At 37.3% G+C, this 27,772-nt stretch overlaps 1 protein-coding gene across 3 annotated transcripts in view; it reads right to left on the bottom strand.

The window, feature by feature from the left end:
* The window catches only part of PELI1 (pellino E3 ubiquitin protein ligase 1), a 65,668-nt gene that overhangs the window by 18,450 nt on the left and 19,446 nt on the right, over positions 1-27,772 (bottom strand). For 2 of the 3 annotated variants that reach the window (XM_077958292.1, XM_077958291.1), the window contains exons 1-2: positions 20,523-20,662; positions 8,201-8,310 (exon numbers count right to left, since the gene is read on the bottom strand). The exons of the other annotated variant lie outside the window; for it this stretch is intronic. The gene's annotated coding sequence lies outside the window, so the exon portion shown is untranslated. Of the gene's footprint in view, positions 1-8,200; positions 8,311-20,522; positions 20,663-27,772 lie in introns of those variants that run through there. 3 annotated transcript variants of the gene reach the window in all.

The following is a 27,772-nucleotide window of genomic DNA, read 5'->3' as shown; positions in this document are numbered from 1 at the left end:
AAGACCAAATCTACATCGGATTGGAGTGCCTGAAAGTGACAGGGAAAATGGAACCAAGTTGGAAAACACTCTGCAGAATATCATCCAGGAGAACTTCCCCAATCTAGTAAGGCAGGCCAACATTCAAATTCAGGAAATAAAGAGTATGTCACAAAGATACTCCTCAAGAAGAGCAACTCCAAGACACGTAATTGTCAGATTCACCAAAGTTGAAACGAAGGAAAAAATGTTAAGGGCAGCCAGAGAGAAAGGTTGGGTTACACACAAAGGGAAGCCCATCAGACTAACAGCAGATCTCTCGGCAGAAACTCTCCAAGCCAGAAGAGAGTGGGGGCCAATATTCAACATTCTTAAAGAAAAGAATTTTCTTTTTTTTTTTTTTTTTTTTTTTGAGACGGAGTCTCGCTCTGTCACCCAGGCTGGAGTGCAGTGGCCAGATCTCAGCTCACTGCAAGCTCCGCCTCCCGGGTTCACACCATTCTCCTGCCTCAGCCTCCCGAGTAGCTGGGACTACAGGCGCCTGCCACCTCGCCCGGCTAAGTTTTTGTATTTTTAGTAGAGACGGGGTTTCACTGTGTTACCCAGGATGGTCTCGATCTCCTGACCTTGTGATCCGCCCGTCTCGGCCTCCCAAAGTGCTGGGATTACAGGCTTGAGCCACCGCGCCCGGCCAAGAAAAGAATTTTCAACCCAGAATTTCATATCCAGACAAACTAAGTTTCATAAGTGAAGGAGAAATAAAATCCTTTACAGACAAGCAAATGCTGAGAGATTTTGTCACCACCAGGCCTGCCCTACAAGAGATCCTGAAGGAAGCACTAAACATGGAAAGGAACAACAGGTACCAGCCACTGCAAAAACATGTCAAAATGTAAAGTCCATCAATGCTAGGAAGAAACTGCATCAACTAGCGAGCAAAATAACCAGCTAATATCATAATGATAGGATCAAGTTCATACATAACAATATTAACCTTAAATGTAAATGGACTAAATGGTCCAATTCAAAGACATAGACTGGCAAATTGGACAGTCAAGACCCATCAGTTTGCTGTATTGAGGAGACCCATTTCACATGCAGAGACACACACAGGCTCAAAATAAAGGGATGGAGGAAGATCTACCAAGCAAATGGAAAACAAAAAAAGCAGGGGTTGCAATCCTAGTCTCTGATAAAACAGACTTTAAACTATCAAAGATCAAAAGAGACAAAGAAGGCCATTACATAATAGTAAAGGGATCAATTCATCAGGAAGAACTAACTATCCTAAACATATATGCACCCAATACAGGAGCACCCAGATTCATAAAGAAAGTCCTTAGAGACAAAGAGACTTAGACTCCCATACAATAATAATGGGAGACTTTAACACCCCACTGTCAACATTAGACAGATCAACGAGACAGAAAGTTAACAAGAATATCCAGGAATTGAACTCATCTCTGCACCAAGTGGACCTAATAGACATCTACAGAACTCTCCACCCCAAATCAACAGAATATACATTCTTCTCAGCACCACATCGCACTTATTCCAAAATTGACCACATAGTTGGAAGTAAAGCACTCCTCAGCAAATGAAAAAGAACAGAAATTATAATAAACTGTCCCTCAGACCGCAGTGCAATCAAACTAGAACTCAGGATTAAGAAACTCAATCAAAACCGCTCAACTACATGGAAACTGAACAACCTGCTCCTGAATGACTACTGGGTACGTAACGAAATGAAGGCAGAAATAAAGATGTTCTTTGAAACCAATGAGAACAAAGATACAACATACCAGAATCTCTGGGACACATTTAAAACAGTGAGTAGAGGGAAATTTATAGCACTAAAGGCCCACAAGAGAAATCAGGAAAGATCTGAAATTGACACCCTAACATCACAATTAAAAGAACTAGAGAAGCAAGAGCAAACACATTCAAAAGCTAGCAGAGGGCAAGAAATAACTAAGATCAGAGCAGAACTGAAGGAGATAGACACAAAAAACCCTCCAAAAAAAATCAATGAATCCAGGAGCTGGTTTTTGGAAAAGATCAACAAAATTGATAGACTGCTAGCAAGACTAATAAAGAAGAAAAGAGAGAATAATCAAATAGACGCAATAAAAAAAATGATAAACGGGATATCACCACAGACCCCACAGAAATACAAACTACCATCAGAGAATACTATAAACACCTCTACGCAAATAAACTAGAAAACCTAGAAGAAATGGATAATTTCCTGGACACTTACACTCTCCCAAGACTAAACCAGGAAGAAGCTGAATCCCTGAATAGACCAACAGCAGGCTCTGAAATTGAGGCAATAATTAATAGCCTACAACGAAAAAAAGTCCAGGACCAGATGGATTCACAGCCGAATCCTACCAGAGGTACCAGAAGGAGTTGTTACCATTCCTTTTGAAACTATTCCAATCAATAGAAAAAGAGAGAATCCTCTCTAACTCATTTTACAAGGCCAACATCATCCTGATACCAAAGCCTGGCAGAGACACAACAAAAAAAGAGAATTTTAGACCAATATCCCTGATGAACATCGATGCAAAAATCCTCAATAAAATACTGGCAAACCGAAGCCAGCAGCACATCAAAAAGCTTATCCACCATGATCAAGTGGGCTTCATCCCTGGGATGCAAGGCTCGTTCAACATATGCAAATCAATAAACGTAATCCACCACATAAACAGAACCAAAGACAAAAACCACATGATTATCTCAATAGATGTAGAAAAGGCCTTTGACAAAATTCAACAGCCTTTCATGCTAAAAACTCTCAATAAATTCGGTATTGATGGAATGTATCTCAAAATAATAAGAGCTATTTATGACAAACCCACAGTCAATATCATACTGAATGGGCAAAAAACTGGAAGCATTCCCTTTGAAAACTGGCACAAGACAGGGATGCCCTCTCTCACCACTCTTATTCAACATAGTGTTGGAAGTTCTGGCTAGGGCAATCAGGCAAGAGAAAGAAATAAAAAGGGTATTCAGTTAGGAAAAGAAGAAGTCAAATTGTCCCTGTTTGCAGATGACATGATTGTATATTTACAAAACCCCATCGTCTCAGCCCCAAATCTCCTTAAGCTGATAAGCAACTTCAGCAAAGTCTCAGGATACAAAATCAATGTGCAAAAATCACAAGCATTCTTATACACCAATAACAAACAGAGAGCCAAATCATGAATGAACTCCCATTCACAATAGCTTCAAAGAGAATAAAATACCTAGGAATCCAACTTACAAGGGATGTAAAGGACCTCTTCAAAGAGAACTACAAACCACTGCTCAGTGAAATAAAAGAGGACACAAACAAATGGAAGAACTTACCATGCTCATGGATAGGAAGAATCAATATCGTGAAAATGGCCATACTGCCCAAGGTAATTTATAGATTCAATGCCATCCCCATTAAGCTACCAATGACTTTCTTCACAGAATTAGAAAGAAGTGCTTTAAAGTTCATATGGAACCAAAAAAGACCCCGCATTGCCAAGACAATCCTAAGCCAAAAGAACAAAGCTGGAGGCATCACGCTACCTGACTTCAAACTATACTACAAGGCTACAGTAACCAAAACAGCATGGTACTGGGACCAAAACAGAGATATAGACCAATGGAACAGAACAGAGCCCTCAGAAATGATACTACATATCTACAGCCATCTGATCTTTGACAAACCTGACAAAAACAAGAAATGGGGAAAGGATTCCCTATTTAATAAATGGTGCTGGGAAAATTGGCTAGCCATAAGTAGAAAGCTGAAACTGGATCCTTTCCTTACTCCTTATACAAAAATTAATTCACGATGGATTAGAGACTTAAATATTAGACCTAAAACCATAAAAACCCTAGAAGAAAACCTAGGTAATACCATTCAGGACATAGGCATGGGCAAGGACTTCATGTCTAAAACACCAAAAGCAATGGCAACAAAAGCCAAAATTGACAAATGGGATCTAATTAAACTAAAGAGCTTCTGCATAGCAAAAGAATCTACCATCAGAGTGAACAGGCAACCTACAGAATGGGAGAAAATTTTTGCTATCTACTCATCTGACAAAGGGCTAATATCCAGAACCTATAAAGAATTCAATCAAATTTACAAGAAAAAAACAACCCCATCAAAAAGTGGGCAAAGGATATGAACAGACACTTCTCAAAAGAATACATGCATACAGGCAACAGACACATGAAAAAATGCTCATCATCACTGGCCAGCAGAGAAATGCAAATCAAAACCACAATGAGATACCATCTCACATCAGTTAGAATGGCAATCATTAAAAAATCAGGAAACAACAGGTGCTGGAGAGGATGTGGAGAAATAGGAACACTTTTACACTGTTGGTGGGGCTGTAAACTAGTTCAACCATTGTGGAAAACAGTGTGGCGATTCCTCAAGGATCCAGAACTAGAAATACCATTTGACCCAGTCATCCCATTACTGGGGATATACCCAAAGGATTGTAAGTCATGCTGCTATAAAGACACATGCACACGTATGTTTATTGCAGCACTATTCACAATAGCAAAGACTTGGAATCAACCCAAATGTCCATCAGTGACAGACTGGATTAAGAAAATGTGGCACATATACACCATGGAATAGTATGCAGCCATAAAAAAGGATGAGTTCGTGTCCTTTGTAGGGACATGGATGAAGCTGGAAACGATCATTCTCAGCAAACTATCGCAAGAACAGAAAACCAAATACCGCATGTTCTCACTCATAGGTGGGAACTGAACAATGAGATCACTTGGACACAGGAAGGGGATCATCACACACCGGGTCCTATTGTGGTGGTGGCGGGGGAGGGATAGCATTAGGAGATATACCTAATGTAAAGGATGAGTTAATGGGTGCAGCACACCAACATGGCACATGTATACATATGTAACAAATCTGTGTACAACAAATACATATGTTGTACACAGGTACCCTAGAACTTAAAGTATAAAAAAAAAAAGTGGACATTCTGATTTTATCAACATAGTGATTTTGTTGAAATGAAGACAATAAAAATAAATTTTATGAAACAAAAAAAAATAAAATATAAATAAAATATAAAAATACAAAATTAGCCCGGCGTGGTGGCACATGCCTGTAATCCCAGCTACTCGGGAGGCTGAGGCAGGAGAATCACTTGAACCCGGGAGGCGGAGGTTGCAGTGAACCGAGATCATGCCACTGCACTCCAGCCTGGGCAATAGAGCGAGACTCCGTTTCAAAACAAAAACAGAAACAAAAACAAAAATAATGCAAAAGATAATCAACAGGTGCCAAAACTTAGATGACAGCATTACCTGACAAAGATTTAAAAGCAACTATGATAAAACTCAACAGTGGAAATTACTTGATCTGAACAATAGAGAGAAAATAGGAAAAACAAAATGAAACAAAAAACAAAGCCTTACGGACCTGTGAGACTATAGCAAAATCTAACCTGTGTGTCACTGGACACACATGTCAAAAAGAGAGAAGAAAGAGTCAAGCTGAAAAAGCACTCAAAGAGGTTGGGCGCAGTGGCTCACGCCTGTAATTCCAGCACTCTGGGAGCCTGAGGCGGGTGGATCACTTGAGGTCAGGAGTTCGAGACCAGCCTGGGCAACATGGTGAAACCCCGTCTCTACTAAAAATACAAAAATGAGCCAGGCGTCGTGGTGTGCCTTCTAGTCCCAGCTACTTGGAAGGTTAAAGGGGGAGTAATTGCTTGAACCTGGGAGAAGGAGGTTGCAGTGAGCCAAAACTGCGCCACTGTACTCCAGCCTGGGCGACAGAGTGAGACTCCGTCTCAAGAAAAAAAAAAAAAGAAAAGAAAATATCCTGGAAGCAGAGAGAGAGAACACTGCATTTATAGGAGAAAAACAATTAGACTGACAGTGGAGTTCTCACCAGAAACCAGAGAACCCAGAAGATAGTGGCGTAATATTTTTCAGGTGCTCACAAAAATGGAAGGGAAGTCAAGACATTCTCTGAAGAGGAAAAACTGAGAGAATTTGTTACCAGCAGACCCACTACAAAGAATGGCTAGAGGAAATTAACTAAACAGAAACTAAATAAAAGAACCTTAAAATATCAGAGAAGATGTAAAAACATGGTAGCAAAAATATGAGTAAATACAATAAACTTTCCTTGTCTTGAATTTTCTAAATTTTGTCTGATGGTGAAAGTGAAAACTATAATACAGTTAGATGTGGTTCTAAATGTATGTAAAGGAAATAGTACAGAAAGGCTAAGGTGGGAAGAGCACTAGAGGTCAGGAGTTGAAGACCAGCCTGACCAACATGGTGAAACCCCATCTCCACTAAGAAGACAAAAATTAACAGGGCGTGGTGGTGTGTGCCTGTAGTCCCAGCTACTCGGGAGGCTGAGGCAGGAGGATCACTTGAACCTGGGAGGCAGAGGCTTCAGTGAGCCCAGATCACACCACTGCACTCCAGCCTGGGTGACAGAACAAGACTCCATCTCAAAAAAAAAAAAAAAAAAAAAAAAAAAAATATATATATATATATATATATATATATATATATATATATATATATATATAAATTTGACACAAGTATGACAAACAAAAAACTAACACTTCTCATAAGCCAGAAAAATCACTACAATAAATAATCCCCAAAATATTATTATGTCTATTTCATCCTCATTTGAATGGGATTAAGTATTTCCTGTATTTATTTCTCTCCCTAGTTCCTGATAGACCTGTTACAAAGGTTTCACAGCAAAACTCCTACTAGCTAGCCCATAAAAGTCTCCTCATTTTATACCTCCACCAACAGGTTTCATAGGAATCTCAGGAATGAAAAAGGTCTACTTGTCTTTTTCTACAGTACAGTGAAATACAGCCTGTGCAGTGCTACTTCTGGTGAGAAGGCAACAGGGAATGTATGTAGCCCAATGAATAAGAGTATGTCAAAGGAAAAGTCAATGAATAAAACAAATCATTCTGACCCTTACTAATCCCTTGGAAATGACATACACATTTAGACCAGTCATCCACACTAACACACAACTTCTGTCATCAATAAATTCAAAAAATTAATTATTTTTTAAAAATGCTTCAGAAATATTTTAAGAACATTTCCATCATTCGAATACACTAAAAACACCTCTCGTCTCCCTAGATATCTTTGCTTTTGCTGAAGAGATTTTAATTCATCACAGTATTTAAAAGGTTACAGAAACCAGTATATTGCTATTTCACCATAACTGTGATACATTTGAGTTGTGAGGCAATCAAATTCCTTATTTAGAAAGATAAACTTATGCTAACTAAAACCTTCAATGTAAAAACTGAAGTTTCAAGAACAATTACATCAAGCAAAGAATAATTTTGGTCCATATAATAAGATCTTCCGACATACATGAAATCATACTTTAGTATATAAACATGTATTCATGCCCTCCCATTTCCCCTCTAAGAAGCATTTCATTTTAAAAAGTTATACAGAAGCTTAACTAGAGGCATTAGCTGTGCTTTTTCTGTTTAGACAATTAAGGAACTGCCATCAAACATGAAACCAATGCTTTGACACATTTCTGACCAAGAACAGCAATAATTAAAAATTTAATAACCATTAAATTTAAATTAATTTTAAATTTAATTTTAAATTAAATTTTAATAACGTTGCTTTGTTTTGATTTGAATTCCTATTTAGAGTTACTATTTAAAGGATATGATGGTTTTCTATTTATAGTAGCAAAAATTTCCTTTAAAATAAGCTTACTTATTTAAAGGAGTCAATTTAAATTGTATTAAATAGAATTAGTTAAGTGCACAGATACGGCAAACATCTGAAAGTGTAAATGCCTGTATTTGGCTGACATTAGTATATCGCATGGCTAGCAAGTATTAGCCTGTGTTCTAGTTCTTGCTGTCTTTGAACAAAGCAATCTGTTTCCTCATCTCTGAAAACGAAGGGACTAAAGTAGAATAAAGGGAATTTGGGAGCTGGAAAAAATATAAGCAACCATCTGGTCCTGACATAAGAATTTACAAGTAACGTGCATAACACTATAGATTTAGTTCTATTGCCTCTATAGCAAAAGGAACAATTTTTTTTGCTTAGACAAGAAACTAAAAAACAAGAGGAGGGCTGGCATGGCACCCTCCATATACTTTCTAGAGCCCTTGGTCAAATTAGCCAAGAAAAGCAATGTATTTCCAATCAGACACATTCTTACTCTGCTTAGATCCGTTAGAAGGTCTTATCTGGGGTTATTTTCTCAGTGACATCGAAGTTTCAATCACAGGAACACATTCAATCTTGGCTTCTACTTCTGTATTTGATAATCTGAAACCCAAAATAAAACACTTTTGTAGTACCAGTTATTTATATACATAAATGACCCAAGATAAAGTTTTTAAAATTTAAAAATGGCATATAATCAATCAATATACAACTGGCATTATTAAACTGCAAATAAAATGTGCTATGACAGCTATTCCTCCTGGAACCCTTTTTTTTACGTGTTCTCTGAAGAAAGATTCATGATCTTCCCAAAGGTTTATAGTCTTCAACAAAGTCCAGTACACCTAGACAGTGCTTTCCTACTCACTCTCTTTATATATTCTCTCTATATTTTAAAATCTGAATAAAAGAATTCTTAAAAATGAATTCCTAGGCTAGGCATGGTGGCTCATGCCCGTAATCCCAGCACTTTAGGAGGCCAAGGTGAGAGGATCACTTGAAGCCAGGAGTTCGAGACCGGCCTGCACAACATAGTAAGACTCCCGTCTCTACAAAAGAAAAAAAAAAAGTCAAAACAGAAAAAATTAGCCAAATGTAATGGCATGCACCTATAGCCCCAGCTACTCAGAAAGCTGAAGTGGGAGGATCACTTGTGCCCAGGAGTTTGAGGCTGCGGCGAGCTCTGATCCTACAGCCTGGGTGATGGAAAGAAACTCTGTCTCAAAAAAAAAAAAAAAAAAAAAAAAATCCTGAAGTCATGTACTTGAGAACTTTAAATGAGTATGTAGATTAAAAACATCCGAATGTTTCAATTACTGGCTCCATTTGTTGGTCTTCAATTAAGTTAGTTTGACCTCATGTATTCAGCCCTATTCCAATGTTATCTAGCACCAAGAACATGAAATAGCACCATTAATTCTACTCAAGACTAGAAGAAATGCTAGAGAAAATCTTCCTAATAAAACTGTCTTCTATTTTGTCTATTACTTTAAAACTCTGCTTGATACTTGAAAGCATGTTGCTCTCACTAGCAGAAACTAAACTTCCAGAGTTAAAAAATTTTTTTAAATAAATATATTCTGGAATAGTGTTATTTTCTTTGTGGGTGGGGAGAACATGAAAAATAAGTCATAAAATATATATTTATTAGGAATAGTATTATTAATTTGACTGTTAAACATTCTACTCATTTCTTCTTTAAGGGCCAGTGAAATACAATTATTTTCATATCAAGTTTTCCCAAAGGAAAGACTTTCTATAATATCTTGCACTTTCACCCATAAGAAGAAAAACTGAGAAATCAATCTTTGTCCCTCAACATAACAAATGTTTTCTTTCATTATTTACATCACACACAGCCTTCTGCTTACTACCTACTGAACACAAGTACAAAATTCCTGCCCTAAAAAAAAAAAAAAAGCAAAACAAATACTAAGCAAGGGACAAAACAAATCTTATGCAGATTGTTTACACAATCTTCTGAGCACTTCTATTTTGGTGGGCAAGTGGGTAGGCATAATGGGGTACTGAGAAAAAAAGGAAAGGAAAATGTTTTAAAACATGAAAATGTTATAACATTTCTTTATGATGAAAAACAATGTAGACTGCATATATTATCTCAGATAAAACAGATTTCCATCTATACTAGAGTTTCCTTGTGGCTGATTTCAAAAACATGACTCAAACAGAAAGAACTGCTTTAGTATGTTTGCGGTGGAACCATTTTATGAAACCAATTCAGCTGATGACTGGAGTTTAATTCACAGCAGTTTCTTGATAAGAGTGAAAATTTAATCACCTTCTTCCTTCTTTTGCAACCAGCAGGAGTAACACACAGCATTTTTACATAAAAGGAAAAATAATGGTGTGCAGTAGTAGTTGGAGGTTACTACTTTCTGCTAGTGTCTTTTAGCTTCTCAACACAGCGGTGGAGGAAGTGAAGTCTATGTTCCCCTTCCCAAGATACAGGACACCACCTGTGCAAATTCCCAGCCTCCTCTCTTAGAGAAGCCAAATAACATGCTGATAGTCTATCACCTACAGGGATAACTTATTTTCATCCGGATGGAAAAGCAATTAACATCTTTCCTAGGGACAGTATGTGTTCCTTTAAACTGGGGTTTCTCAACTTAGGCTTTACTGACATTTTTATATTGTGGGGTACTGGCCTGTGCACTGTAGGGGGTTCAGCAGTATCTCTGGCCTTTCTGTTCTACCTAGACGCCGGCAGAATATTCTAGTTGTGACTTTAAAAATGCCTCAACTTCCTATCTCCCCACTACTCACTCCTCCACCTTATGAGAACCACTGCTCCAATCTTGAAGACAACATACTTTGTTCTTGGGATAGAAATTTCCCCTTTTTCTGGCATACTCCTTGGCACATAGTAAGGTACTTAATGTTTGCTTACTAACATTATACTGATACTGATAATAAAAGGTTATTTATACTAAGACTTGTGTTAGTAAAGGCCATGGCTTTGAAGGTGGGTGTAGTTTCAGTATTTTACTAGAATTTATAAGGGGCTGAGAGTGAGAATGAGAATCTTGCCTTGATGGCAATTAATTATTAATGTTTCCATGCATTTAAAATATTTTAATACTGTGGCTACCTCTCTCAAATGGTTGAAGAAAGCGACTAGAGCTGGAGTGGCCAAGGAAGTAGCTATAAGGCTAGTGCTGGGTAGCCTGCTGTTTAGAGAAAGGCAAATATTTGGAGGCTAGATAAGTAACTTCTGGACTAAGGGACTCATATTTAGAAAAATTAAAAGCAGGTTTTGGAAAGCATGGGAGAATTCTTTTAGGTCAAAAGAGGGTGTCAATTTGAATCAACCCTGGGGTAAGGTCTATCTTGCACTTGCATAGAATGGTAATTAGCAAAATGCTTTCACAAAATATTATTTTATTTGACCCTCATAATAACCCTGTGAATTGGGTAGGAAAGCCTTAACTCTATTTTCCAGATAAGGGAACTGAGTAAGTCAGAAAAGCCAAGTGACTGTTTGAAGGTCAAAGAATTCTGGCAGAGCTAGGACTGAGATCCACATGTTAACTCAACATACATTAACCCATTTAATTTCTATTACAACTATAAAGTACAATCATTTGTCCCCATTTTATAAATGGAGAAACTGAAGCTACCAGAGATAAAGTGGTCCAGGTTTTCTGATGTCATTACTCCACACCCCAGACAAGGTAGAATGGGGCTAATTCCTAAACAGACTAAAAGACCCTATTATAGAACCATTTAGAGGACTTGAACATATTCACGTGTAAAGTAAACCCTAAAAAAGTTATACTTCAGCATAGATTAGTAACAACTATTCAACTATGACTAGTGCTTTTTGAGACTATTTGAACCTTTGTCACTTCCTCAATGTTCACTGTACTTGTCAACCATTTCCTGGTAGTGGCCAACAACAAATATTTCAGTAAATAAAGTGGACTTTGTGTGCTTATTTTAAAAATGAGGACAGAAAGGAACCACCCAAGGGGGGAAAATCAGGGTATTTCACAAACGTAAATTCCTGGTACCACCAGGAAGAAAAACATACACATTAGAAGTGAGTCCAGACAGCTTAGGAACAGACAGGGTCAAGTGCTCCCTGATTGTGGAAGGAGAGCTGTTTACATCGACTTGCAACCTTACCCACAAATAATCACTTAATTCCCCACACCTAGAAAATATATTTTTAAAGACACAACTAAGAACCCAAACAGTTTTATTGTCTCTGCCCATTCTTAGCTTGTATTCAACAATTTTAGATTACCAAAGTTCCTAAAATGATAAAATGCTCCTCAGAAAGCAAGATTAGAAAGTCCTCTAGGTTTAACCATTAAAGTCGCAAATAAAATTCTGCAAAAAGCAGCAAATTCAGTGGGATTTGACAGTTATTTGGAACAAAAACATGGGATAAAAGGATATTCGGGGGAAATCCTATCATTTTCTAAAGTCAGCATCCCACACTGGTAGTCCCTTTTCATTAATGGCAAACACTGAATTCTGTCTCTGCGCCAAGCACTGTTCTAAGCACTTTACATGTATTAAGTGATTTAATCTCTGGGACAACCTTATGAGATAGGAACTATTATAACCCACATTTTACAGATAACAAAACTAAGGTTACAAATCAGCACTCTGGAATTGCTGAAACAATTGAGTTTTAAAGTACAGGCACATCTGGTTTTATCGCACTTTGCTTTATTTTATTGTGTTTCACAGATACTGTGTTTTTTACAAATTCAAAGTTTGTGGCAACCCTGCATGGGCAAGACTATTGGTGCAAATTTTCTGACAGCATGTGCTCACTTCATGTCTGTGTCACATTCTGGTAATTCTCACAGTATTTCAAACTTTTTTCATTATTATTATTATTATTATTGTATCTGTTATGGTGGTCTGTGATCAGTGATCTTTGATGTTACTGTTGTAACTGGGGGTGTCCTGAATTGTGTCCATATAAGGTGGTAAACTTAATTGATAAATGCTGAGTGGGTTCTGACTGCTCTTTCTCCCATCTTGCTCACTCTCCTTAAACCTCCCTATTTCCTGAGACACAATATTGAAATTATGCCAATTTAATAATCCTACAGTGGCCTCTAACTGTTTAAGTGAAAGGAAGAGTTGCAAGTCTCTCCCCTTAAATCAAAAGCTAGAAATGATGCTTACTGAGGAAGGCACATTGAAAGTTGAGACAGGCTGAAAGCTAGGCCTCTTCTGCCAGTTAGCCAAGCTGTGAATGCAAAGGAAAAGTTCTTGAAGGAAATTAAAAGTGCTACTTCAGTGAACACATGAACGATAAGAAAATGAAACAGCCTTATAACTGATATGGGGAAAGTCTGAGTGGTCTGGATAGAAGATCAAACCAGCCACAACATTCCCTTAAGCCAAAGCTTAATCCAGTGCAAGGCCCTAACTCTCTTCCATTCTATGAAGGCTGAGAGAGGTGAGAAAGCTGCAGAAGAAGAGATGAAGCTAGCAAAGGTTGGTTCATGAAGTTTAAGGAAAGAAGTCACATCTCCACAACACAAAAGTGCAAGGTGAAGGAGCAAGTGCTGATGGAGAAGCTGAAGCAAGTTATCCAGAAGATCTACTAGCTAAGGTCATTGATGAAGATGGCTACACTAAATAAGATATTTTCAATGTTGACAAAATAGCCTTCCTTCTATTGAAGAAGATGCCATCTAGGATGGCAGACAGCATTTCATAGCTAGAGAGAAGTCAATTCCTGGTTTCAAACTTCCAAAGGACAGGCTGACTCTCTTGTTATGAGTTAATGTAGCTGGTGACTTTAAGTTGAAGCCAATGCTTATTTACCATTCTGAAAGTCCTAGGTCCCTAAGAATGATGCTAAATCTACTCTGCCTGTCCTCTATAAAGGAAACAACAAAACCTGGAAGACAGCACATCTGTTTACAACATGGTTTACTAAATATTTTAAGCCCACTGTTGAGAACTACTGCTCAGGAGAACATTCCTTTTAAAATACTACTGCTCACTGACAATGCACCTAGTCATCCAAAAACTCTAATGGAAATGTACAAGGAGATGAATGCTTCCTTATATGGAATCTATTCCTGATGAAGATGCTGTGAACAATTTTGAAATGACAGCAAAGGATTTAGAATATTACATAAACTTAGTTGATAAAGCAGTAGCAGAGTTTGAGAGGATTGATTCCAATTTTGAAAGAAGTTCTACTGTGGGTAAAATGCTATGAAACAGCATTGCATGCTACAGAGAATCTTTTGTGAAAGGAAGAAATCAATGTGGGAAACTTCATTGTTGTCTTATTTTAAGAAACTGCCATGGGCATCCCAACTTTTGGCAACCACCACCCTGATCAGTTGGCAGCCAGCAAAGATCACAATTTGCTGAAAGCTCAGATGATTGTCAAGCTTTTTTTTTTTTTTTAAGCAATCAAGTATTTTTAATTAAGGTATGTACTTTTTTTTTTTTTTTTTTTGACACAGAATCTTGCTCTGTTGCCCAGGCTGGAGTGCAGTCAGCCTTCTTCCAACTTAAAGGTGTGAGAATTCCATGTTGTACTGGCCCTCCCAAGTCATAGTGCTTGCCAGGTCTCATGTCCTTTTTCTGATGTGAAACTGTCAGGGACAGTTGGTACTACACAAGTGTGACCACTCACTGGACTGAGTGATACCTAACCAAAGTGACCTAGCTACACACTGGCAAGAATTTGGCAGAACAATACTTTACGGTGTTTTCTTAAAAATAAAAACAAAAAACACTTGTGACATATAAATGGCAATTTTACTACTGAATGCTCCTGGTGGTTTTATTAGAAAACACTTTATATATGCAATCATATTACAGCTTCTGAGTTAATACTATATACCAAAATCTTTAAGGATATCTGAACTTATTTCAGTTCTGCCACCTACCCACATCAATCGTACTCTTAAGAGTTTATGAAGGGAAAAGGAATGAGGGCTTGGAGGAGGAAGAATAAAGAACAAGCAGCAGCCATAGGTAATTTTGACACATTTCATTTAAAAAGCTTTAAGAAAAATATAAATCTTGAAAAGCCAGAAAGTCATTTTATTGAATTATCACTAATTATTTCATTATGATTGTTTTCTTTAAACTAGAAGAGACACTCATGAAGGACTAAGCCATGACTGTACTTAGGGCCAACTGAGAACTTGGGTCCTTGACAGTCAGGAGGGTCCTTCACAAATTCTCAGATTTACAAACCAGCTCTGTAGCACATGATTTTCTCATCCTATAAAATGAGGACAACGCTTCCCAAACCTCATAGGATTTGTTGTGAGGACTGAATGAAATTCAGTTTGCTTCATTCACTAAATACACTCTTTTTTTTTCTCTTTTTTTATAAACCAACCTCACAGCACAGGACTCAACTTGTGCCTCAGCAAAATTTCAAATGACTACAAGTCAAAGACTTTTGGGTATCTTAAAGCTATTCTCAAAAAAAAAAAAAAAAAAAAAATCAAGCATTTATTAAATACCTACTACGTATTTAGTTGGGCATACGAAGTTGGTCTTAATAAATACTTGGTTGATTTATGGTGATGCTGCCCCATCACTTAATATTTAATTATTTTCTTAGAGATTCATATTTCTCAGTATCTTAAAAAAATGTTTATAATCTGTTCTTTGTAGATAACTTTTGATACCATGCAGAAAGTTCTATTTTTTTTTAACCACTCTTAATATATAATAGACCTGGAAATATAATCAAAGACCTCAAAAAACATTACACTTAGTTTCAAGGTTGAATGCTGTATGAACATTTGATTCTCCATGGGGGGGAACTACATCTAAATCAAACATCTAAATAGAGCATATATTCTCTGCTCTTTTAGAGAAGCTAACTTTAAGTCTTAGTTTCGAAATTCCATTATAAGCTTCATTCAAAAGGAATGAAAACAGAAAAATGTAGTTGAAAAATCAAATTACAAGTAAGTCTCTAATACTGTAGTAAAGTCGACTACTAAGAGAGGGAAATCGTTATTAAAAGATGACAATTATTACTACTCTAACGAACAAAAGTTTCATCTTACGAGAGTTCTAATTTTCTCTTTGGGTCATGAAAAGTTTTCAAAAGTAGCATCTAATCTTTCCTTAACCAAATCACAATGTTTTCCCAATAATTTTTTTTTGGGACGGAGTGTCGCTCTGTCGCCCAGGCTGGAGTGGAGTGGCATGATCTCGGCTCACTGCAACCTCTGCCTCCAGGGTTCAAGCAATTCTCCTGCCTCAGCCTCCTGAGTAGCTGGGTCTACAGGTGCGTGCCACCACGCCCAGCTAATTTTTTGTATTTTTAATACAGAAGGGGTTTCACTGTGTTAGCCAGGATGGTCTCGATCTCCTGACCTCGTGATCTGCCTACCTTGGCCTCCCAAAGTGCTGGGATTACAGGTATGAGCCACCGTGCCCAGCCCCTTTGTTTGTTTAAACAGAGTGAATATTTTAAATCACTCAACATGGTATTCCTATTTAGCCCTTTTCATTAGCAAAACAATAAATACATACAGCTGGGATATTTCTATGAATTCCCTCTTTATCCACTCTTGATTATTGTTATGCTAGCACATTAAAAATACCCCAATTAGGTAAATTATTATGATCAACTTTCTTTCCAAAATTACAACTTTTCTCTTGTCACTAACTTAACATCCATTTTATACCTACACAAGAGAATGAATACTGCCTTCTCACAAACAGATTAGAAAATTGGATCCAAAACAATCATGCATTACTGAGCAGCATGTCTGTATTCTAGAAATCAGATTAAGCTTTTCATGAATTTCCTATAGAAAGAAAAACATTTTCAATTACACTTTTTCTTCTGGTGAAAATAAAATGTTTCAAAAAAGAACACTGCTGGGAAACTAATTATTCACTTTTTAGCGGAAAGAGTCCCCCTCATCAATCATTAGACCTAAAATTATTAAATCCCTTCCAACCATATCAGAGGAAGAACAAACAGAATATTCAGGTAGAAACATTACTTAAAATCTCTATAAAGCATGACTGTCAATATTTTTAACAAATTCTTCATAATTTTTCCTTATAATATTTAAATATTAAATTGTAGTTGTCCCAAAGGTCCAGATCTCTTTTTTAGAAAATCTTGGGAAAAGATTTATGGCTGAAAAACTATGCTTCTGAATAAGTTGTCCACAGCTAATTAAAGTACAATGACAGCATCACCATTCTGGCTACAAAACAACATAATTCTCAAATTTGTAACAATGAACAACATTAAGTTCTAAAACATGTTTTGTTTTTTTTTTTTTTAACCCTAAGTACTGTAGCTTGGATTGCAAAAATATTAAAAACGAACAGCTTTCAGTTCTCTGTTGACCAATAATCAACAGGCAATAGACACCTGTAGTGATATTTCTTAAGCTTTCTTTAAGACTGATGAGAGATGAGATTCATAGTGTAAATATTCTCTAAGAACACAAAAGCCTTAGAGCTTGAGATTTACTTAACTCCTTCCCTAAGATGGAAGGAAATTTAATCCATACAACATACTTCCTAAAACTGAATATGAAAAAATAAATGTGAAAAGTTAAATAGAAAAGATCTGATGAATTATGCTTCAAATCATTCCTTTTGCAAGCTTACTTTTAACCTGAAGCATTGACAATGTGACACTTAAAATGAAGCCACAGAACACCTCTCTCTATTTCATCGTTATCACCACACGCTATAAAGACAACCTTCTCACGGAAAAATAAAATCCAGATAGCATTAAAGCATCTGCCAGTTACAGTTGGAACCACACACTGAATAGCTGGCTGTCTGCTCACGTTTTTTTCACTTAAGCACCTCATAATGTGTGTGGGTGGGCCTATGTTGCGCAAAATAGGTAAACACTACAAAATTCTAGATTCCACTGACCAAAGTGACAATTCACTTCTCCCTCACCTCCTCCCTAAGGAAGTCTGTGCCCTAAAAGGGAAGAAATGGAAGAGGAAGCACAGAGCAATTTTTAACACAGGCTTAATATCAAGTTATAGAGTAAGGTACTTCCAGAAAGAGTATTGATATTCCATTTCTTAAGAAGCAGCCTGAATTAACTATATATTCTATAAATGTCAGAAGTATAACTATAATATTGAAGCGCCTTTTCATATTAGTAAACCTATTTTTACAGATTTAGTATAGTACTCAATTCGTTAAGCGACACTACATTTAAAAAAACACAAAAATCAATACAATTCATATGTAAAGAAGGTAGCCCCTTTAGCACTATTAAGTGAAACTGATTTTTGTGGTCTGGTTATAAAATACTATATTATCTCAGGCATAAAAACAGGTGAACATTCAATCACATTTTCAATGGATCACACTTGTTTATTTCCAGCTTTATTCTTTACAACTTTAAAATAAATTAGATACATTTGATGCTTATGAATATGGAGAAACTACAGCAGTACCCAGAGGTAAGCTGGGATTGGACAAGCTTAATCAAATTGCTATGGAAAGCACCAACTTACTGACATGTGCTGTTCTCAGATTATCCCACTTGTAAATTCCATTCTAGAAAGTACTGCCTGCCACTCCAAATTTCCCCACATGCTGTCTCAGGAAAAGAACTGTGTTTTCTTATGGTGAATGGTTACACACAGAGCTTGTCTAATCCTCCAAATAGTCAAAGGCGAACCTGATTAATTACATTTAGGATTATTTAAAAGAATACTAAAATTAAGTCACAATAGTAAATGCTTTTCATACTTGTTCAATAATTTGCCCATGCAAATCACTGATAATCTCCACTCATTAAAGTTCAACTTGAGTCTAGATGCTTGACATTCTTTTATTAAAGTTCTTTAGCAGCCCTCAAGTGTTCAACCCTTTTGTAAAAAGTTACTAGTTATTACAGCAGAGCCCTAAAATTAGTATTGATACCCACAGTTCTGAGCCACCTAAGTAAATGGCTATCTAGACAATTTTAGCCTTAATTCAATTATGCTATACTGAATAATACATTGCTAATAAAACCTGACTGGAGACTCAGTAAGTGTCCTTGTTGACCTTAATTGGAATCATTCAAAGTCCCACCTATAAATACATTGATCTTTTTTTAAAAAAGTAGTATAAAAATACTTTTGGTGGCCCTAAGTTTATCTGCAAAGCCTTCTTACAATGTGTCCACAGGACAGCAGTTCTGTTTCACAGTAGGGCTATCATTTTTAAGAGAACATCACTATAACAGTATGTAGTAACTTAATGCCTTGGCACAAAATGAACCATCCTCTATCACACAGCAACAAGTTTACTTCTGTTGCTTCCCAGCATTCTGTAGCTGTCACATCCCCTGAAGCAGTTCTGTAAATCTGTTTAATGTTTCGTTTGCTCCTTGTGCTGGCAGCAGGCCCACTTAGGTTACAGCGAAATAAATCTGCACAGATAGGCTGCTTATATCCATTGTTGATACCTGTTCAGTCCAGGAAACTGCAAAAATGATCGGGGCATATTCTAGGGTTTGTTATTTGATGATCCTGCCTTGTCATGTGATTCTGGGCTGATGAGATTGCTCAAGAAGCCGGACATGACAAACTTTATACTCATACTAAATAGAATGTAGTTGCAGCTGACTCTCAATGCCTTATACTTGATTCCATAACAAAACCTGAGGTCCTGTCATTCTTTGAACCAACATACCAACTCTCTTAACTTTGGAAGCATATCTCCTTTTTAACCCTAGGGAAACCAAGATATCAATAGTTCCTATATCATCATTACTATCTTGATGATTAAAAACAGAGCACTGAGAGTATAAAAATTCCTTATGTCTTTAAAGATCTGTGTTTATATCAAATAATCTCTTGAGGAAATATATTTTTTTCTTAAAAAGTTCTAAGAAGACATTAAAGATAAAATCTCCATATTTTCTAAGTATCATAATGAGCTGGCCAGGTGCCGTGGCCCGCGCCTGTAATCCCAGCACTTTGGAAGGCCAAGGCGGGTGGATCACCTGAGGTCAGGAGTTCGAGACCAGCCTGGCCAACATGGAGAAACCCTGTCTCTACTAAAAATACAAAATTAGCTAGGCATGGTGGCGCATGCCTGTAATCCCAGCTACTCAGGAGGCTAAAGCAGAATAGCTTGAACCTGGGAGGCGGAGGTTGTGGTGAGCCGAGATCGCGCCATGGCACTCCAGCCTGGGCAATAAGAGCTAAACCGAAAATTTTCGGCAAAAGCCGAAAATTAGATACAAATTTAATGACAGGCATACCATGAAGATTTGTTTCTTTTTGCTCACCAGATAGAGCACTGCCTCCCTAAATTGGCTGTTCATATTCTGGCTTTGTGGGCTTTGTTTACCTGGCAGTCTCCTTAAACAAAACAAAACAAAAAAAGAGTATTATAATGAGCTACTTTTATAATGGAATAAATAATCAAAGAAAAAAGGGTTAGAATTTCCAAACTTTTCTTTTCAATATTACATTTTTTTAAAAGAGAACTTTCTTTTTACTTCTCATATACGCTTTATTTACAATGATGTTTAATTAATAACATCATGGGGACCAATTGATACAAAAACAAAACATAACCAAAACCTGAAGTAGTGTTCTTGGTTGGAATCAAAGTTACCAAACTTTGGCAAATGAACCTGAATCTCAATGACCTTTCCCCTACTCTTCCACATCCTGCTTGGCTTACAAAAGTTTTAAACTTCCTTATTTTCCTCTACAATGTCTGAACCTCTAGCAATTATCTCAGTTGAGCTCAGGAAAATGATAAACTTTGGTACTCTGAAACTTAAAAAAAAAATAACTCTAGAAAAAAAAACGAACAAAACAAAGTGTGCTTACCTCACAATTTCTAGGCCTTTTCAGAGGTTTCTTTTCTTACTAGGTTTGCTTCACCCGGAGATACAATGACCTCTGAGAACGTCCTTCTTCTTTAATGATCTCTCAATACTTCCAAGAAGGCAATCAAGGACTCATTCCTCACAGTCCCTTTACCTCTAGCCACACCCTCAGCAGGTGCATAAATTATTTCTTCCTTTAGTTCCACTCCACAGGTGACTCTTAGGTCACGTTCCTCCACCCCACAGTGCAAATTCACGCAGATGGCATTTGCTATTCTACAGTACATTTGTACTGAATATCGACACATGCCCAGTTTTTTACTTGTCAAATCCATCTAACTCCAATCCTTTCGCGAAAACGTACATTAGGCCTAAGATTTTTCAACAAGGTTTAAGAAGAAAAATAATCACGGTGTGACTGCATTATATAATTACATTTTAAAGCTGGAAAGAACCTTAAAGAATATACTGTGCAAGTTGTTCAGTTTTCCTTCCAATTTCATTTTATAATAGATGAGAAAAATCTGTATTCAGAGAGGGTAAGTTATTTAATGACAGTCATAGGGCTAAGTAGTGCAGCTAGCTAACTGATCTTGGGACTCCTATGTTAGAGTCTGTTTCATTAATTTTGGAGGCAATACCACAAGCACTAAAGAACAGAGCAGTCAGCCAATAAGTAACTCCTACCTTGTACTGTGTATTATTACAGGAGATGGCCAACTGTTCAACTTTAGCTCCACTCTTTTCTATATGTTGTTATAACTGTATACCACAAAGAAAAAGCCGAAAATTAGATAAAAATTTAATGACAGGCATACCATGAAGATTTGTTTCTTTTTGCTCACCAGATAGAGCACTGCCTCCCTAAATTGGCTGTTCATATTCTGGCTTTGTGGGCTTTGTTTACCTGGCAGTCTCCTTAAACAAACAAAAGAAAACTAGGTATCAAAAGTATTGCCATAGGTAACCCACATAATGAGAAAAATTATTTGCAAATCATGTATCTGATAAGGTACTTATATCTAGAATATCTAAAGAGGTCTCATAACTCAATAAAATATAAATGAAATTAAAAATTGGTAAAGGATCCACTTATTTCTCCAAAGATATACAAATAGCCAATATGTACATAAAAAGATGCTCATTAGCCATTAGGGAAATACAAATCAAACCCACAATGATCACTTCAAACCCATGGCTATTATCAAAAGGTCAGATAATGACAAATATTGGTAAGGATGTGGAAAAGCTGGAGTCCTCAATCATGGCTAGTGGGAAAGTAAAATGGTGTAGTTACTTTGGAAAACAGTCTGGCAGTTCCTCTAGATTAAACATTAAGTTATCATGTGACTCAGGAATTCAATTTCTAGGTATATACCCAGGAGAAATGAAGACCTATGGCCACACACAGACTGTGCATGAATGTTCATAGCAGCATTAATAGCCCCAAAGTAGAAACAACCCAAATGTCCATCAATGGTTGGATAAACAAAATATAGTATATCCATACAATGGAATATTATTTTGCAATAAAAGGGAATGAACTACTGATATATACTACAATATGGATGAATCTGGAAAACATTCTGCTAAGTCAAAGAAGTCAGTCACAAAGGATCACATATTGTATAATTCCATTTATATGAAATGTGCAGAACAGGCAAATCCAGAGACAGAAAGAAAGTAGATTAGTGGTTGCCTGGGAGGGGAAAGGAAGGGGACAGAATAGGAAATTGGGGAATGATAGCTAAAGATTATGAGATTTGTTTTTCGGATGATGAAAAATGTTCTAAAATTAATTGTGCTGCACAACTCTAAGACTATACTAAAAACCACTAAAGTGTACCCTTTAAGTGTTTACATAAATGGTATGAAAATTATACCTCAATAAAGTGGTTACAAGAAATAAGCAAATAAAGCTCTAGCACATTAAAAACAAAACCCTGCTATAGACTCAAGGTTCACTGGATGCTAGCACATACCTCTGAAATTCAAATACATTCCTGATCTTATGCAACTTTATAACCTACATAAATTTTAAAAATTCTAAATACTGTTAACTCCTACTTCTTGGCCAGAGAAACTGAGGGAAACTAATCATTTGAACATTCTACAAGATAAGTTTTCACAAGCAAAACTGAAAACTTTCCCAAATGAACTGCTTTTTGTACCAGAAATTATGAAATTGACACTTAGGTTTGGAATTTTAAATCTCATAATTTGTTCCAGATTAGCTTTAATCATAAACATGTGCTTTTTTGTTTATGTTTTTGCTGATAATCTCGCATCATGTTCAATGAGTGTTCTCTCTGACATCAACCACCAACTCTCCAATTCTGACACCGACTGGGCATCCAACAAATCAACTCAATTCTGACATTATTATCTACCTGGAGTTAGCATCAGATCTCACAAGTTAAAGGGCTCATGCCACAAGACTCCCCTAAGTTCAGATGGCAATCAAAAGTCCCAAAAACCTGACTTCTAACCAACTAGCTGTAAATTGAGGGTTCCCACAACCCCCTCCTCAGGTTCCATAATTTACTGGTACAGCTCACAGAAAGAACAAGAAAACACTTCTTTTATGTTTACTGGTTTATTACAAAGAATGCAACCCAGGAACAGCCAAATGGAAGAGATGCACAGGGCAAGGGCAACGTACGTGGGGGGGAGGGTGGGTAGGGTAGGGAAGTGAAGCTTCCATGCCCTCTCCAGGAATGCCACCCTCCCAGCAACTTGATGTGTTCACCAATCAAAAAACTCAATCTCCAGGCCTCTGTCCCTTTCCCAGAGGTCACTGGGTGAGGACAAAAGTCCCAACCCTCTTAATTTCTTGGTCCTTCTGGTGACCAGCCCCATCCTGAGGCCATCTTAGGGCCCCATCCTAAGTTACCTTTCTATTATGATCAGAAAGGGGGTTGTTATGAATAATAAAAGACATCCTATCACTCAAAAAATTCTAAGCGTTATAGGAACTCTGTGCCAGGAACACCACGTGGTAGAAAGACCAAACAGATTTTTGTATCATACCACAGCAACAGCATCAAAGAAAGTTGAATATTCAAACGCATTGCTCAATATAATCCCATGACCAATATAGTTTCACTTGATTCCTCTGAGGACAAAGACATTACCAAACCAACAGATCTGGTATTTAATCCAATGACTGGCATTTAATGTAAATACCTAATGTTTTAATTAATTACCTAGCCTGTCCCTCTAGCTAGCTAACAGTCCTATTTGGTTAAATAGCTAAAAGTCAAAATTTTCTAATAACTAATTATGTCTAGGTTACCAGACGATGATATCCCTCCACCATAGAAGTACCTAGGTTAGTACAGGTTGATCAACCCTAATCTGAAACTGCAAAATGCTCCAAAATCTGAAATTTTTGAGCAACACATGACATCATAAGTGGAAAATTCCACATGTAAGTACTTAACACAAACTTTCACGTACAAAATTAGTAAAAATATTGTATAAAACTGTCTTCAAGCTATTTATATAAGGTATATATGAAACATAAATGAATTTTATGGGTCTCATCCCCAAGATATCTCATAATATATATGCAAATATTCCAAAATCCAAAACACTTCTGGTCCCAAGGATCTGGTTAAGGGATATTAAACCTATACTCTCCATAAAATGCTCATTAATGATTTCTTCTATTAATAACCATTGTGAGCTTTCTTTGCAGTTTAATTAGCTTTGATGTTGGAGCAGTTTTTAAACCAAGGGCTGTGGTCTCCCTTTTTTTTTTTTTTTTTTGGAGATGGAGTCTTGCTCTGTTGCCAGGCTGGAGTGCAGTTGTGCAATCTCGGATCCCTGCAACCCCCATCTCCCAGGTTCAAGTGATTCTCCTGCCTCAGCCTCCCAAGTAGCTGGGACTACAGGCATGCGCCACCACGTCCAGCTAATTTTTTATGTTTAGTAGAGACGGGGTTTCACCATGTTGGCCAGGATGGTCACAATCTCTTGACCTCGTGATCTGCCTGTCTTGGCCTCCCAAAGTGCTGGAATTACAGGTGTGAGCCACTGCGCCCAGCGGGTCTCCCTACTTTTAATTTAGTGCATCTAGAGTCACCAACAATACAATTACTAAGCCAACAAATATTACTGAGCATTCAGTATAAGGTCAGAAGTTATGGGAGTATTCAAACTAATGCAAAAGGTATGGCTCCCTATACCAAACATTTGTTTACTTCTGTTTACTAAAAAAGGGTGTAAATCAAATCAGTATAGAACAGATACCATATTAACGCAAAAGACCATAAATACTGTAAGACTTCAAAGAAAAGTGTTACTACTTAGGAGGAAGAAGAACAAGAGGAAGCTTCATAAAACGAGAGGTATTTGATTTGGACCTTGAGAGACAGACCAGACTTTGATAAGTGGAAAGAAAACCAGTTTAGGTGGAAGAAACAATCGCATGAAGATAAAAAAGACAAGGGGGAAAAAGTATATTGTGTTCTCAGGAAAGAGTAAGTCAGGTTCAATGGAGTTTGCTTAGGAAACAAACGAAAAGTAAGTCTGTAGAAATCATGAACCATGGCTTTGTAAGCTCAGTGATTGTCAGGAAGTGCTGAATCAATGTTTAATAGCTGAGTGAGACGCATCTGGAAAGGTAAAGAAGTGCCTGTAATAGTGGGCCTTAAGAATCAGGATAAAGACTGAACTTTATCCTAGAGTTAATGAAAACCCTTTAAACTTAGGTTTCAGAAAGGGAAAGAAAACACCCATGTATATAGTAGGTACTAGGAACTGTCACATGTTAATCTTTACAATTTTCCTATGACAAATGAGGAAATTAGACTAAATAATTTGTTCAAGGTCATTTAGAAACTAAGTGGCTAGAGCTGAGATCTACATTGAAGCATGTGTTCTTTCTACCATTCCATACTGCATGAATAAATAAATCAACCAACCAACCAGTGGCAGAAGTCTGGAAACAATGTTTAGGACAAAAAAAATGTACTATGACAAATTTAAATTTTTAGTCTGTTTATTATTACATTATAGTAACTTACTTTTTTTTTGACAAATTTGAGTGGAATATTGAAATAGTGTGACCCAAAACATAGGCTGTGTAACCCACATAAAATTCACTTTTGCAACTCTTGGGAAGTCATCTCAAATAGAGTTACCTTTCAGAACAGATTAACTGATAGATGAGAGGTCAATCTAAAGGTGGAGAGAGAAAGATGTGCCATATATATTAAGACAAGACAGATGAGGAAAGCTATAAATTGGAAGCCACAAAAGACACCCACAGCCTGGTTGTCTTTCTAGTTACTGATTCTCATTTGTCTTTGTAATTTTTTATTGTTTATTTGTGAAAATCTACGTTGATGAATACAGGAGGCTCATGTGGCCTCCCTCAGTATTTGCATATATTATGGTTTAATTTCTCCCAGGAGAAAGGCTCTTTCCCTAAGGAAGGCAGGAGATCCTTGGAATCACCACACAGAGATGAGTTTGCATCTGTCCTTTTTCTCTGGGTAAATGGATCAAGAACAGATCAGTAATGTGGCTCTCTCCTCAAGTAAAATGGGTTGCATGAAAATGTCTAGAATGCAATTATGTTAAAGAAGAAGCTGTATATAAAGCTGGAGGATGCTTATTAAACTATGTAAAACTAGCCCGGACAAAATTAATCAGAAGGAGTCTCTATAGATGTTAGATATGGTCTTCCTATTTTTAGATATTGAGAACAAGGACAAATTAGATCAAGTATGAGTTTACTTAGAGATGGGGGGGAGAAGGGGAAGGTGGATTGGAACAAACCCAAAAAAATTATTCAATTATGATTTTTAATATCTGTGTAACAAAATATAAAATCTTACTTGAAAAAATTCAGTTTGGTGTAAACGAAAAGTATGACAATTATTAACTCCTCTTTACATCTGCAAAGAAAAATCTTTTTTTTTTTTTTTTTTTTTGAGATGGAGTCTTGCTCTGTCCCCCAGGCTGGAGTGCAGTGGCGCGATCTCGGCTCACTGCAAGCTCCCCCTCCTGGGTTTACGCCATTCTTCTGCCTCAGCCTCCCCAGTAGCTGGGACTACAGGCGCCCGCCACCTCGCCTGGCTAGTTTTTTTTTTGTATTTTTTTAGTAGAGACGGGGTTTCACCGTGTTAGCCAGGATGGTCTCGATCTCCTGACCTCGTGATCCGCCCGTCTCGGCCTCCCAAAGTGCTGGGATTACAGGCTTGAGCTACCGCGCCCGGCGAAAAATCTCTTTATACTCTTAGAAAGACAGATAGACTACCAAGACCAGAAAAAACATTCCCTTAACACATATTAATTTGCAAAAGTCCAGGTTGTTATATAACACTTTTGCTGATATTTATTAAACAACAATAAAATAAACGAGAATGAAGGCACAAGACCTATTAAATTCCAAGCCATTAAAAGTTTATTTGAGGCCGAGCAAGGTGGCTCACACCTGTAATCCCAGCACTTTGGGAGGCCTAGGCAGGAGGATTGCTTGAGCACAGGAGTTTGAAGCCAGCCTGGCCAACAGAGTGAGTCCTTGTCTCTACAAAAAATTTAAAATTTCGCCGGGCGCGGTGGCTCACGCCTGTAATCCCAGCACTTTGGGAGGCCGAGGCAGGCGGATCACGAGGTCAGGAGATCAAGACCATCCTGGCAAACATGGTGAAACCCCGTCTCTACTAAAAAATACAAAAAATTAGCCGGGTGCGGTGGCCGGCGCCTGTAGTCCCAGGTGCTCAGGAGGCTGAGGCAGGAGAATGGCATGAACCCGGGAGGCGGAGCTTGCAGTAAGCCAAGATCACACCACTGCACTCCAGTCTGGACCACAGAGCCAGACTCCGTCTCAAAAAAAAAAAAAAAAATTTAAAATTTCAGACAGGCATGATTCTGTATGAAACGTGTTGGGCTACCATGCTTTAGTAGATCATAACATCACAGTTACATGTTGAGTGAGGTTTTCTTATTTTTTAAGTTTATTTTATTTTTCCTCACACTATCAGGGAGAAGAGTAAGAAGAGTAAAGTTTTTAACATTGATGAATATGGCTTGAATTTGAAGTGGGTATCTTCTGGGAACTTTTGTTATGTTAAAAATATATTCATTTAATGCTGTTTTACCTTTTCCCCGGCCCTCTATTAGCAACAAAGACCTTGACTGTGATAACTGCAATTTTGCTAACTATAGTTCTTTTCTTTGTTGTCAAAGGATTACTGTACTTGAAATTGGAACTAACTTGGAAAATCTAGGTGGTTGTCT

Source organism: Macaca mulatta, chromosome 13, assembly GCF_049350105.2.
Source record: "Macaca mulatta isolate MMU2019108-1 chromosome 13, T2T-MMU8v2.0, whole genome shotgun sequence".
NCBI classification, from domain to species: Eukaryota; Metazoa; Chordata; class Mammalia; order Primates; family Cercopithecidae; genus Macaca; species Macaca mulatta.
The sequence above is the reverse complement of the archived record's forward strand: the minus strand, read 5'-3'. Positions and strand labels throughout refer to the sequence as shown.